The 15,513-nt window shown below is 34.1% G+C and overlaps 1 protein-coding gene and 1 pseudogene across 1 annotated transcript in view; one reads left to right on the top strand and one right to left on the bottom strand.

The window, feature by feature from the left end:
• The window catches only part of LOC146997795 (uncharacterized), a 70,777-nt gene that overhangs the window by 43,514 nt on the left and 11,750 nt on the right, over positions 1 to 15,513 (bottom strand). The window lies entirely within an intron of this gene.
• Positions 5,785 to 10,804, top strand: LOC146997796 (uncharacterized; annotated as a pseudogene).

Here is a 15,513-nt window from a genome sequence, read left to right as displayed (position 1 = left end):
TATAATCACCCTGTATATAGAGAGAGAGAGGGAGAAAGAGGAGTTATGTTTACTTGCAGACTTCTTTCTTCCTTTTTACTAATATTATAGTATGAAAATCAAGGGGCAAATTAAGCAATCAATTTAATTTTGAAGGATGTGATTACAATAAGATCATAACCAATCAAAAATATTCATGAATGAACTACTGGTAACTATCATAGTATTATTATTTAAAAGAAACCTACATTCCAATATGAACGCTTAGTAACATAACCATTTAAGTTATCTGATAAAAGTAATTTTCATTCCTACTTCCCTATACCTTGAATTTCACTCTTAGTATTGCCCACTGCTACTCCCTAGACCTCAAAGCATTTAATGCATCTGGAACTGCAATTTGTGTCTTCTTCTACAGCATGCAAGTTATCACCGTTTAGTTTGTACTGCCACGAGCAATGATCTTCAGAATTACCGTATTGCGTTGCATATTCCACCCCACCGAGCTTTAGAACCAGATTCTGAAAATTAAAAAAATATTTACATAATTTTCCCCCTTTTAATGCATTCAGAAAATGAATATCCCAAGATTTTAAAATGGATTTATCAACATAATGATTGTTTTCGTCATACTAACAAAGGCAAACTTTTGCACACTTAAGGCCCCATTGAATCTTTCTCTTCTAACTGTTGAATATTATGTCAGCCTAATACAAACAATGATCTATGATAGTGAAAGCAAATACCAACTGCCATTCACTGTGCAATTTTGCCATATCAGCTGAATGTTCACCCTAGCAAGCATCGGACCACAACCTTCTCTAATTATTTACGTATGATCTGAGGCCTAAGGATTTGCAAGAACAACAGTGAGAATGACAGAAGTTCAAATTATAAAGAAAAAATGAGATAACTTATTAGATGTTGCAATTATGTGTATTCTTATTGAAATAGAGGTTTCTTTTAAATAAATAATATTGTGATAGTAGTAGTTTATCCATGATTACTTTTCATTTGTTATATTCCTACTGTGACTGTGTCCTTTGAAATTAAATTATTCGTTTAATTTTTCCCTCTTAATTTTCGGAAGATAAAATTAGTAAAAGTAAGTGGGAATATGGTATCAAGAGCATTAGATATCCCCATTTTCTTGAAGCTGTTCACTATTACTGTTTCATCAATGATAGGCCATGCACCCAAAATCCACTAGCAAATCAGTTAGTAAGATGAAAATGACCACTATGCGGACAAAACATTTAGGGTAACTTGTTTTGTGACCGCCTTAAGGAAGACAAACATTACCTAAATCTTTAAAACATATTCAGAATCCTGTGCTAAAAGAAAGCTAGGGGGAAAATGTTGTCCGAGTCCCAGTGATTCCTTTGGACGAATATGTAATATTGTTTTAGAAATTTAAGGTAATAAATATAATATTTTTCGAATGCTAAAACAGTTCGAGAAATTTATTCAAGTTCTGAATTCTGAATATAAGTATATTGTATATTATATTTAATAACTATGGTGGCTTCATTTATGAAAATATTTGAATATTGGCTGTTTTTGTACAATGAACCTTCTCTAAGCTATACGTGATTCCTGAAAATTTTGATCTCTAAATGATAGTGGGCATCCTAGAGAAGTTATGTTTACTAATTAGTTATTTTATGAGGAATGCTGGTTAAATTTAAAAAGTGATTGACTGAGGTAGCTTGTCGTAATGAGACGGTTCACTGTAATCCAATTTTTTAAAGAATTTAAGCTGTTCTTAATTAATTAAGATATTATAAAGAAATATGATTAAAAGTGTTATATAAGCACATGTTTAAAACATCTATTAAAATAATTTTTATAAGCTTTTTAAGAGCATGATTATGATTTTAAAAGAAATGTTTTTTTCTTTATTTAGGAGACATGGTTTACAAAGAGGAGAAAAACCATTCATTTTTTCCAAGCAGTCGAAACGAATTTTTATGAAATGTTTATTAAATTATATTATGTTATTTTTTAATTAATTCTTTTTTTCAGGTTTTATGTAAAGTTTATGAATTAAGTAATAAATTATTTTTACTTCTGTGTTTTAATTAGCATATCATTTGCTTCATAGTGTTTCACAATAAAATTATAAATTCAATAAACTTCTTAATTAACATGCTGTAATATAGAGAGAGCATAAAGTTTGTTTTCTGTTGTCACATGTTTATTTCACAATTTTGTATGCGAATCTCGAAATTTATAATAACTAGGAATACTTTTTAGTATCACTTTCGAAATGGTAAATATTAAGCTTAGATTTATTACATATTATGTTTGTAAAAAATTATAGGTAAAATTAAAATGCATTAAATTTTAAGCTAAACTGAAGTATTAATTTTAGAAATAAATTTCTTAAAGGCATAATTGTATTAAGAATTTTAAGGGAAACAAGGCTTTAAAAATTAAGGTCAGTTGGCAAAGTTTTATGCTTATTCAAACAGCATGACATTAGGTTTTTAATGAAAGACTTCCATCTGTTAATTCAAAGGAAATTATTTGAAGGTAAGTAAAAAAGTTATGCATTATTTCAAACAATAGCAGACTGTTGACAAACACTGAGTGCAGATAAGAATAAAAAAATTAGTTAGACGTTGTAATTCAAGCGTATGAACAAAATTTGAATTCCTTGTAGTAACAAAATGAAGTTCATTGCTATGTTGAATTCTTTAATTTACTGAAAATGTCATTTTTTAGAAGGAGAGAATATATTTTTGAAATATGAAGAACAGCTGTTCTGAGTTCTTCATAGAAATATTTCACAAAATGTCTTTTACTGTAATAATATGATCATATCAACATGCAACACGTTTACTCATATAAGTTAAATCTGAAGCAACATGTGTCTATTTTAGCTAAAATTACTAAAAAGAAAGTTCTAGAACATATCTTATTAACTGGCACTAAAACATACAAATAAAACATACTATTTTTTTCAGCTATTTTACAGGGCAAATATAAGGAGTAGCATATCAATTTGAACTTTTAAATTAATCAAAATGATAATATGAAAGGCCTTTCAATAATATCAGACATAAGTTTCTCTTCATAAAACAAAAATACTCTGCAACAGACTAATGTTACTTTTTGAAAAAAGAACATTGCTGTTGAAAGCGCATCTTTTAAATTAATGCTATTCTGAGGTCAAATTGTCTAATTTAAAAAGCCAAACTATTATGCTTCACTTGCATATATCTGTATAATGATATACACATGCAAATATTGTTTTACTCAAAACATCTTGATTTCAATATATTTTATTATAATAAGCATCATTTTAGACAAAAAAAATCTATTACTTTTATAGACATATCCTTTAGTATTATCTATGAAAAATATATTCTACACACATAATTACTGAATGGGATATTAGAAGGAAATAATCTGAAACCTTACCATAGATACAACCATTGGAATTTTACGTAAGAAAAGTATCTTCTACTCACATAATAACTTGCTATAATAATACATGCAAATAACCTGTAACGATTACAGATATATATCTGTTGAGATTTTACATGAGAAAAACATGTTCGTTTTACATAATTATTTGCTGTAATATTACACGCAAATAATCTGTAACCATTACAGATATATCGTTTGGGATTTTACATGAGAAAAACATGTTGTTTTTACATAATTATTTGCTGTAATATTACACGCAAATAATCTGTAATCATTACAGATATATCGTGTTCATGCGATGCGTGCGTTGTTATACAACAATTTCAAATTAACTACAAGTGGACTGTACTAAATATTTTATTCAACAACTTTAATCAAATGCGTGCCATCTTTCAAGCGATGACTTACTACTAACAACAACAGCAATAAAAAATAAAACTGAGTAAGCGTTTACAGGGTTGCTGTAATGAACATCTGCGCCATGCAAGGCGCCAAGAAGAGAAAAAATGACGTAATCTTACAGTTAAATAGTCTTAATGACTTAACATACCCCCCGGCATTGAAGGGTTACTTCAATAATTTCGTGCGATAATACTCATAATAACCTACAAAATTGTACAATTACTACCTTATACAATAAAGCAATACGAATAATATCTCTTAATTCAATATAATAATATTCAATTTTCAATAAAAATTTTATACACAATACAATGTACAATACAAGTTTTATAATAATAAGCTAACACTTAACTAACTTAGGAAGCATCTTCTTGGGGTAAAATTGCAATTTTTGTAATTCCACGCTTAATGATTCCCTTTGCTGTCTGTATTTCTACTACTCTAACCTTACCGTCAACTCCAGGAAAAATTCTTGTAATGCGCCCTAACACCCATCTACAGACAGGAAGCTCATCCTCCTTAACTAGTACTAGCATACCTATTTTAATATTCGTTTGTTCTACCTTCCATTTTGAACGCTGTTGTAGTGTGTTTAAATAGTCCCTATGCCAACAATTCCATATCAACTGGACAAATCTGGTAGTTCGTTTCCATCTTGAGAGTCTGTTTTCAGGTATATCAATTAATTCGGGTTCTACTATAGCATTCAAGGGTTTTCCAATGAGAAAATGACCTGGTGTTAATGCCTCTAAATCATTTACATCGGAAGATAAGGGAGTAATAGGGCGAGAATTTAAAACAGACTCTATCTCAGTTACTACAGTTAATAACTCCTCGAAAGTCAACCTTGCATTACCTACAATCCGCTTTAAGTGATATTTCACGGATTTTATTCCAGATTTCCATAGTCCACCAAAATTAGGTGTCCGTGGGGGAATAAACTTCCATACTATTCCTTCTTCACCTAAATAATCTGCTAATTTTTTGTCAGGATTTCTAATTAAATTGTTAATTCTTTGCAATTCGGCATTTGCGCCAACGAAGTTTTTTGCATTGTCTGAGAAAATGATTGAGCATTTTCCGCGCCTAGCAATAAATCTCTTTAAGGTGGCAATAAATGCGTCAGTGGTGAGTTCACTCACTAGTTCCAGATGCACTGCCTTTGTTATAAGGCAAATGAAAAGAGCTAAATATACCTTATGAAGAGTTCCTTTCCTCTGTCCCTTGTATCTAATAAAAAATTGACCGCAAAGATCGGTGCCGACATGATTAAAGGGTGAGCTTGGATTTACGCGCTCTGCAGGTAATGACCCCATAATTTGTTCGATAGTGACTGGTTTACTTTTACTACAAATTATACATTCATGGGTAATCTTTCTAGTTAAATTCCTACCTTGTAATGGCCAAAATTTCTGTCTCATAAAACACAATAATGCTTGCGAACCTACGTGTAAATATTTCTGATGATAATGCTCAGCAATCAGCTTAGTTAGTTTGCATTTAACAGGCAAAATTATTTGATGTTTTTGTGAAAACATTACATTGGCCCCTTGTAATCGGCCTCCTACTCTCATTACATTATTTGCATCCAAAAAAGGGTTCAAAGAAAAAAAATTACTTTTATTATTAATGGGTTTACCTTGTGCGAGGGAGTTGTAATCTGAATAAAAACTACATTTTTGAACCTCTCTTACTAAAAAGGATTCTGCCTCATTTAACTCCCTTGAACTTACTCCTCCTGTTCTTCTCTGTGCTCCTTTCTGTTTTGCACACCTAGAGTTCCAAATGAACCTGAAAATATAACTAACAATACGTAATAATTTTAAATAATTGTTAGTGATATCTTGGACATTATCAATAAATTTTGAAGGCAAAGTGCATAAACAAGCAATGTCAGTTCTTTTTCTCAGTTCATTAGAAAATGTCTCTGTTTTTTCTAATTGTTCAAAGTCAATGTTCTTGTTAGGTATGACACCCTCACTCAAGAATGGAGGATCTTTCCACCATAGATCAGCATCATGCAGTTTGTCAAAATTCAATCCTCGGGAAATAAGGTCTGCTGGGTTCTCCTCTGAACGCACATACTGGCATGTCTGTGTTAGGTCTTGGATCTGCAACACTCGATTAGCAACAAAAGTTTTTAGTACATGCGGAGGATTCTGAAGCCACGCTAACACTATGGTTGAGTCACACCACAGACATATTTTGCTAATGCCAATTTCAATAAAGGCACCACCTTTGCAACAAGCTGTGCTAGCAGTACAGCTGCGCAGAGTTCCAGTCGAGGTACTGTCAGCGGTTTTAGTGGAGCTACTCTGGACTTGCTGCAAAGCAAATGTGAAGATAAATTATTGTCACTTCTACAGCGTAAATAGATGGCTACTCCGTATGCGTGTTCTGATGCATCTGAAAATCCATGAATTTGTATATCAGAAAAACTATCCTGTAAAACATATCTACTGACTTTCAAATTGTTGATAGATTGCATTGAATCAATAAAAAGTTGCCAATCCTTAATTATCCTTTCGGGTAGCGGATCGTTCCAATCAAGCCTCAATAACCAAAGTCTTTGGATGAAGATTTTTGCTTTTGTTATCCCTGGACCAAGCAGTCCTAATGGATCATAAATGCGAGCAATATCAGACAACACTGTTCTCTTTGTGTAAGTAGTTGGTTTCTTGATCGTTGATTTGTACGAAAAACAATCTATCTTTGGATTCCATAATAATCCTAAAGTTTTGATGCTCTGATCGTCATCGAAATTACTGAAAGAATATTCCTCTTGTCCATCCGGAAACTGCAAAAGATCAGGATGATTAGCACACCATCTGTGCAGACGCATTCCCCCACGTGATAATAGGTTAATCAATTGCAACTGTAATTCTTTAGCCTCTATTAGAGTATGGGCTCCTGTGAGTACGTCATCGACATAAAAATCCCTTTGTACTATTGGCGCTGCTAACGAAAAATTGTTTTTCTCGTCTTCTGCTAATTCATTAAGTGTGCGTGTTGCTAGATATGGTGCGTTGGAAGTACCGTAAGTTATAGTCTTCAGTCTATAGACCTTAACTGGTTCTTCTTCACTACTCTTCCATAAGATGCGTAATAAATCTCTTTGATGTTCTTTAATCAAAATCTGACGATACATTTTTACAATGTCTGCTGTGAAGGCAATTTTATGCGTTCGAAATCTGCAAATAATATCAAATAGTTCGTCTTGAGCTAACCCTCCATTCAGCAGAATATCGTTTAACGAAATTCCAGTAGTCGTAGGAGCAGTAGCATCGAACACTACCCTAAGTTTAGTGCTAGGTTTCTCGGGTCTGAAAACCCCATGGTGAGGAAGATAATATGAGAAACTAGAGCTATCCCCTTCATCAATTTCTTCGGAATGGCCTAATTTATTGTATTCCTTAATGAAATCTTCGTATAAGTGTTTCATTGCGGGATTGCGAGTGAAGCGTTTAAGTAGATAATTCAGTCTTTTGCCAGCGTTTTCTCTCGATTCCCCTAAAAGGCTAAGTCCTTCCTCCTTAATTGGCATTTCCACTACATATCTGCCATCATCTTGCCTCGCGTGTGTACGAAGAAAGTGCTGTTCACAAAATTCCTCTTCCTGACTTTTCACTTTTTTTGCTTCATTAATACCTTCAATCTCCCAAAACCTTCTCATGTTGTCAGATAAATTGTCCCCATTTTCCACAAACCCACAATAATTATCAACACTGCCTTGCTGCGGCATGCGCACTGACCCGCTAACGATGTATCCAAAAACTGACTGATGGAGAATCAGGTCTTGCATATTTATTCTATTTGTTCCCAGTAAATCAAAAAATATTTCGTTAGATAATAAAACATGTATTTGACCAGGTTTATAAAACTCTGGATCAGCTAAACCAATGAGTTGCAACTGCTTAACATCAGGAATGTTTATATATCTAGCAGGCGTTACCCGAGTTATTTTTGGAACAACAAAAAATTGTAATGTACGAATAAAATCTCTAGTAGCGTTAGCGATGGTTGCTATAGCTTTTTCCTTAACACCCATAACTGTACCATTGATACCTAAAATAGAAGCGTTTATTTTTCTTTTCTTCAAATTCAATAACTCAGCACCTTGTTTAGTAATGAAATTATTTTGAGAACCGGAATCCAGCAAGGCTCTCAGCGAAATAAATTTTCCATCATTACCCTTAACGAAAATAATTGCAGTTGAAAGTAGAACTTGTTTATTAAAAGAACTGGAAATATTCAACGCAGTACCGTTAATGGACTTTGCTTGGTTGGTTTCATTAGTGTCACTAACCTTTTGGCTGCTTGCCATTGGAGTAAATGTATCAGCATTTGGAGAAAGATTACTGCTTAATTTATTAGTCTTGTTTGTGATTTGATTCGATGTGCCATTTGCTTTATCGAAATTTTCTTCATTTCGATCAAAATGTAAGAGCGAATTGTGAAATTTCTGACATTTTCTGCATGTATTAGAACTTTTACAGTTCTTGATTGTGTGGACCGAAGATAAACAATTGAAACATAGTTTTTTTGTCTTTACAAATTCCAATCGTTTCTTGACTGTTAGATTTAAGAATTGCGCACATTTCAACAATAAATGATCAGCTTTACAATAAGGACAACTTTTTGAATTTTCCGAAAGTGATGTAAGAGCTTTGGTATTAAATGAACGTTTCGATTCCCCATGCGGAGGTTTGTAATGTGATAGGGTGCGAGCGTGTTCCTTCAAAAAACATCAGTTGTTTAACCGTTCCTATCTCGTCTTTTTTAAGTGACCTTTCCCACCAACACCGAGTATTTCTATCCAACTTTTCAACTAATAAATAAACAATTAACGCGTCTGAAAATTCTTCCATCTTTTGCTCCAATGCTTCCAAGGATCGTAAACATTCATGCACCTTATCGATAAATTTTAAAAGCGACGAAGTAGAATCACTCGTTTGAGGTATAGAAATTAATTTCTTTATGATAGAATTGATCAAATCTTTTTTGTTGCAATAGCGATCAACCAACAGATTCCATGCTATGTCATAATTCGAATCTGAAATTGGAATGGACTGAATAATATTTAAAGCGTCTGCCTTACACGAACTCTTTAAATATTGCAATTTTTGCGCATTAGTTAATTTGCTATTTTTATGCACAGCTGCGGAAAATAAATCCTCAAATTCAATCCATTCTTCGATTTTCCCACTAAATATTGAAAGAGACAATTTAGGCAATTTTATATCCGAAACAATTGTGTCTTTACTCGAACCGTTTTCATTTGAGCAGCTATTCCTTTGAGAACGGATCTCAGAAATTTTTCTTTTAATTTTCAAATGAATTTCATCGAGATTATCTACTACATTTTCCTTTTCCTTAATGAATTCGTCAGTGTCCTTTTCTTCACAATGTGCAAATAAAGAATCGAAAATGTTACTTAATTCCTTTTTAAATTCTAATATTTTTGATTCGTATAACTCCAATAAGGAAATATCTGCTTCATCCACTGTAGAATTTACCTTATTTTCAAACTTTCTGATACTGCATTTTAAACTTTTTTTGTTAGCTTTAATCGCTTTCAATTCACTCATCATGAACAAATAAATAATTTATCACTTACCGTGATTGCAGATTTCTCGACAGCAACACCGGAAATGAACGATGACACAGTATCCAATCTTTAATCCACACGAAAACGAAAGCATTCCAAACACTCTATATGAAGTTATGCGTAATACAACCAAACGAAAGTATTCTAAATGTTCTAAAAAGTTAATTTTAGCAACGATATCTTTTACCTCCGGCTCGACGGACCATAAAGTGTTCATGCGATGCGTGCGTTGTTATACAACAATTTCAAATTAACTACAAGTGGACTGTACTAAATATTTTATTCAACAACTTTAATCAAATGCGTGCCATCTTTCAAGCGATGACTTACTACTAACAACAACAGCAATAAAAAATAAAACTGAGTAAGCGTTTACAGGGTTGCTGTAATGAACATCTGCGCCATGCAAGGCGCCAAGAAGAGAAAAAATGACGTAATCTTACAGTTAAATAGTCTTAATGACTTAACATATCGTTTGGGAATTTGCATGAGAAAAATATGTTCTACTTACATAACTATATGCTGTGATATTACAAGAAAAAGATCTGTAACCATTACAGGCAAAACTCTTGTAATGTTACAAAGAAAACACCTGTTTCTGTTACTCAAATAACCCATGGCATCCCAGTTTCCATGAGTTTTCTTAGTAACCTTACAGATTTTTTTTTACAGTGTAGCTCACTTACCAGCTAATATTGCAACTGCTGTTCGTGATGTCATCATTCAGCCCGATAAAGTCAACCCATACGATGATCTGAAATCAAAAGTTACAGAAAGATGTTCGGAAACCAAGACTCAAGAGATTCGTCGGATGCTAGCAGGCGAAAGCCTCGGAGATAGAAAACCTAGCGAATTTCTCCGCATAATGAAACGTCGCGCAGAAAATTACAACATATATGATTCACTTTTATTTGAACTCTTTAATTAAGCGATGCCTGTTCTTGTTCGAACTATTTTAGCTTCCATCTCTCTTATTACTTCGGGTAAAGCTGCGGAGGTAGCTGATCGAATTTTAGCTATCAAGAACACGAATATATCCGCCATCGTCTCTAGCAACGAATCTTCTTCGGCGAATGCCAACTGTTCTTCAGCTCAACTTTGTAAAGAAATCAAAGTTCTTCGAAAAGAAATGTCTGAACTTCGTCGTTCCAGGAGTTCATCTCGTATCACTTTTGCTGGCCGCAAACGTTCCAAATCGCGTGACAAAATTTTGTGCTGGTATCATCGAAAATTCAAGGATAATGCAAAAAAGTGCGTTTCTCCGTGTTCCTACAAGACAAACTTGAAAAAGGAAGAGTAGAGGCGACCGACTCTTCCCATCCTCATACATCGCGTCGCTTTTTCGTTAGTGACTAATCAACAGGTAGATGTTTTCTAATAGATTCGGGGAGTGATGCCAGTTTAATTGTTGCAAATATTAACTAAAGGCACCAGTACCCCAAACTTTTCGTGCTGCTAATGGTTCATCCATTAATATTTATGGCCGAAAAGCAATAACTGTGAATTTTGATTTAAGACGCAATTTTACTTTCTCTTTTTACATATGCAATGTTACATGCTCAGTCATAGGTGCTGATTTTTTATACTATTTTAACTTATCTCCTGATTTATGTAACAAGCGTCTAATTGATTTAGCAAAAAATTTTAAAGTACCTGCTAAATTAAATACTTGTAATATTTTTCTGTAAAATCTTCTTGTGTTGATAATGTATTTGGTAAATTATTGTTACAATATCCTGATATTACTAAATTAACAAATCCCAATCAACCTGTGAAGCACAATCAGCGCCGGATCTTTGATTTTTCTGATGTGGAGCAAAAGCTAAAACTGCCGCCCTCAGCCATCATCCTTTAAATTTCTCTAACATATTTTAATTTGTTTAATAAATACAGAAACAATTGAGGTAAAAACCTAAGCTCCATTTTATACCAAATTCTTTACGTGTCTTTTTTTATTTATTTTTTTATAAAGGAAAAATACGTACCAAAGTTACATAATTAGAAATTCACCTCCTAGGAGAATCGTCTTTCTGTTGAGCTTACTTTCGAATTCAATCCTAATCCTGAGTGCTTCTAACCCTCCAGTCCTAACCATTCTTCTAACCATTCGTTCCTCCTATCTAGGGAAAACGGGCATATCCTAAGTTTCTCACTATTCCATATTATTACATACCGGTTAAATTAGGTTAGGTTAGATTATATGAATATGGCAAAGGCTATCTGCTTAGAGGAGAGGTGCTTTCGGGGAGAAACTTTTTAAAGGAAACTGGCTCGTATTCACGTTACACATGAGGAAATCCACGAAAACAAACCATGCAGCCAGGCCGTTCTCCTGGGTTTGAACCCAGGCAAGGTCGAACTACCCGTATTCATCGGTGTTAACCACTCGGCCACTGCTGAGGACATTTTTTTTATTATTTACTATGTGTTTCGGCATTAGACATTACATGGAAAGGGAGGAATGCTCCGTGGAAACAATGTTTAAGGGAAACTGGTTCGTATCTGCTAAAGGAAGGTGCTTTCGTGGAGGAACTTTTTAAAGGAAACTGTCTCATATTCATGTTACACATGAGGAAATCCACGAAAAGAAACCATGCAGCCAGCCTGTTCGCCTGAGTTTGAACCCATGCAAGGTCGAACTACCAGTATTCCTATCGGTCTTAATCACTCGGACACTGCCGAGGACATTTGTCTGATTATTTACTAAGTATTTCGCCATTAGGCCCTGCATGGGTAAAGAGGAATGCCCAGTGAGAAAAATTTGAAAGGGAAACTAGCTCGTATCTATGTTACACACAGGGAAAATCACGGAAATGCTGATACAGCCAGCACAATCACATATGGCTTGACCCTCGGACTGAACTACTAGTGCTCAGCAGCTTTTATTGCTCAGCCACTAATTTATTACCGTAATAATAACAGTCAATTTATTACCCTAATAATAACTGCTGAGCCAACTAGTGCTCAACAGCTTTTATTGCTCAGCCAGGGAAAACTGCCGAGAAATGCCTATTGCCGAAAGGAAATATTCTGAAAAGATTATACAGAATATAATTTATTATTACTCAGAGTATTTGTGCTTCCTGTCTTGTTTTTCATACTTCCTATTTCCTAAGTAATTTTAAGTTCTTACCTGCCGTAAGTCTATTAAAATATCACGGAATTAGTAACGAAAATTAAAATTTTACTCTGAAAGCCTTTTGTTCTGTAAATAAATGCATGGAATCGTCATAATTTGATCTGCGGTTTAATTTCGGTTGCCAGAATCGAAAGACTTGATAAACGCTCCTGGCTCACCGATGATCGTAGAAATTTTTTAATATGTTTTAATTTGCTGAAAATCTGAACAGGTGAAAGTGTTCGTGATTCGTCCTCAAACAGTTCATCAGATTGCTTTTTGTGCTTTGAAAGTTTTTCTTTGTCAAAATAGACCCAACTGCAATTTTTCCGGCTACTATTGACTCTTGTATCCAATATCCCATAGGATTTTTCTCTCATTTTTTATAAATCCTCAGTTTGGGTCAGTTCTTTCGTTAACTACACAGAGTGCGGAAAACGAATTCCTTTTGAATATCTATATTTGCTTGATTGAATTCTGGAAAAATATTAACTCAAATTTTCAGGTTGATAGTAAATTCAAAATTTTTCACAGCAGGCTTGAGATGTCCTACACTTTCACAGCCACATATTTTGCCGACCATCTCGTCTAGCTGCTTCCTTTTAAGTTGTATTTTGTACATTGTTTCATAATATACCATCAAGTAGTGTATCTGACAAAAAAGCGAAGTATTTTCTGAGTAATTCCAAACAGATTAAATGCTTCCGTGCACGAAGAAGCAGAATGCACACCGGCAAGATACGAGGAGCGAGCCAAACATATCACAAATTCCTCCAGCTTTCTTATAAGTACAAGCTAGTACTTTTTTTTTTTTTTTTTTTTTTTTTTGTTTGTTATAAAGGAAAAATACGTACCCAAGTTACATAATTAGAAAATCGTCCCCTCCTAGGAGAATACAGAAATACATTCTTCTAGCTTTCCACCAACTTCTATGAAATCAATTAAATTTTCCTTTAATCTCACGCACATCACTATTCGTTTTTACGTATTGAATCACCTGGTTCATTTTTTTTCATATGGAGTGCAATTGAGCATTATGTGTAGTATTGGGCTTCTTTAATATTGTTTAAAATGATACTTCAGACTGTTTTGCCTTTAAGTTAATAACTTATTTGAATTATCTTTGATAAATATGATTCCTTTCCCTTTGTTAGGTGCTTTGACTAGTACCTAAGAGTTGAATTATGTTTGGCAAGCGGAGAGATTAAATTCAGAAAATTTCCTTTTCTAGGTCAAGGACACTTTGTGAACAGGCTTCTTGGGATTTCATCAGACCCAAGAAAGGAACGACAGTTTGTTGAAAGATACAGTCCCGCATCCATGACTATATAGTATTTCTCTCCATTTTTCTTTCTCTGTGTAAATGAGTCGCTCAGTGCCGTGATCGATACCTTGGCAGGATTTCATTTGTTGTACTCGAATTTTCCACTTAATCATGCACCTCTGTGGATTCAGACGCTTCATGCTCAGTTAATCTTGCTAAAACGTTTTTTCCAATTAATGAATCCTGTAGTATGGTGTAGCGGCAGCACCATGTTTCTGATCAATCTTGCAGAGTGTACAAAAAATTGCGTTCTTGTTTTTAGAATATGTAAACCAAGATCTTCTAAGCTTTTCATTATTTATCTATGTTCTGTATCGCATGTCAAATGTCTGCCATCACGTCCAGTGAGACTGAGGTTTACGTTTACTGGATGTTTACCAGCTAATAATACTGATTGACTGCTTAAGAAAGATTGTTGGTGATCATTCATTTTTTTTTTTTTTCCTATGACCAGCCAACTGCATGAGTCCAACAAATAAAAAATTTTTAGTTTTTCGCCTTCCTGCTGCGCGCCCCCATCTAAATGAAGAGATCTTTATATCATGGTTTCATGTTCTCTAGCTATTCGTTTGATGTCGATGAAGAAGTTCTTTTAAATGCTGACTTGTAGATTGTTTGAGGATGATATACGGAGTCATGTTTGATCGTGCAAATTGCAAGAAATATTAATACCCTCTAGAATCTCAGCATAATCGAAATTGCGGCAGGGTCTTACGGTTTACTTTTCTTCCGTGGAGTTATTTTTTCATCTTAGCTGAAATTTGTTTTCTCTGTTTGGCGTTATCTTTGGCTCGTTTTCTATATTCGGCTTTTCTCCCCTTCGGTGCGCAGATAAAACAGTACAGAAGAGACCTGAAAACTTTAAAAAAAAAAAAAAAAAAAACTTAAAAATAATAAATCTAGCTTTAAAATCCAAAATGCGCTCCACTGTTCCGAGTCAAACCAAAGGTGAGCCAAAGTTGCTGACTGGCTGCAAAAAAATCTTAATGCCTTGCTTTCACCTTGAAGACATAACGACGGTGTCGTGTATATACTCGACGAATATTAATTTGAATTATTTCATTTGTCCAGGATAGCCAAAGGTTAATTTTTTGGGGTTAGCTCTTAGAAAATAGTTACAATGCTTCTCCATTTCCCAGCAGACGTTGCTATGGAAACCAGGCGACTTCAACAAGCTATCGTTCTATTTCTCATTTGAATACACCTCGCCCGGGCAGGAAACGATAGAGGGACTTCAGACGTTACTGATAGGGTCAGTGTGATTCTATCATGACGCCTGGAGTCCCTGTATTGGCCTCTTTCTGGTCCTATATTTATAGTTGTTTTCGGCTTTACTTAACTTTATTTTAACTCATGTTTCTTTAAAAGCTTCCTAGTATTTAATTATAAATCTTCTTAAAAGAGGTTTTTTAAACTTGCCCTTAAAGTTATTAACAGTGTACTAAAATTAGAGAGTTGTTTTAGCGAACAACATATCAAATACGAACCAGCGTTATATTTGAATTTGCCACCCACAACAGTTGCCGCCCGCTAGATCTGGGACTGAGCACAATACTGTGCATTATATAAATACTAAAGGTCCTCTAGTTGCTGATAAACCTAGACGGTTAGCTACTGACCGCCTCAAAATTTCAAAAGCTGAATTTC

Source organism: Stegodyphus dumicola, chromosome 4 (genome assembly GCF_044657685.1).
Source record: "Stegodyphus dumicola isolate Sdum_Otavi_A_Nest chromosome 4, ASM4465768v1".
Taxonomy (NCBI): domain Eukaryota; kingdom Metazoa; phylum Arthropoda; class Arachnida; order Araneae; family Eresidae; genus Stegodyphus; species Stegodyphus dumicola.
The sequence above is the reverse complement of the archived record's forward strand: the minus strand, read 5'-3'. Positions and strand labels throughout refer to the sequence as shown.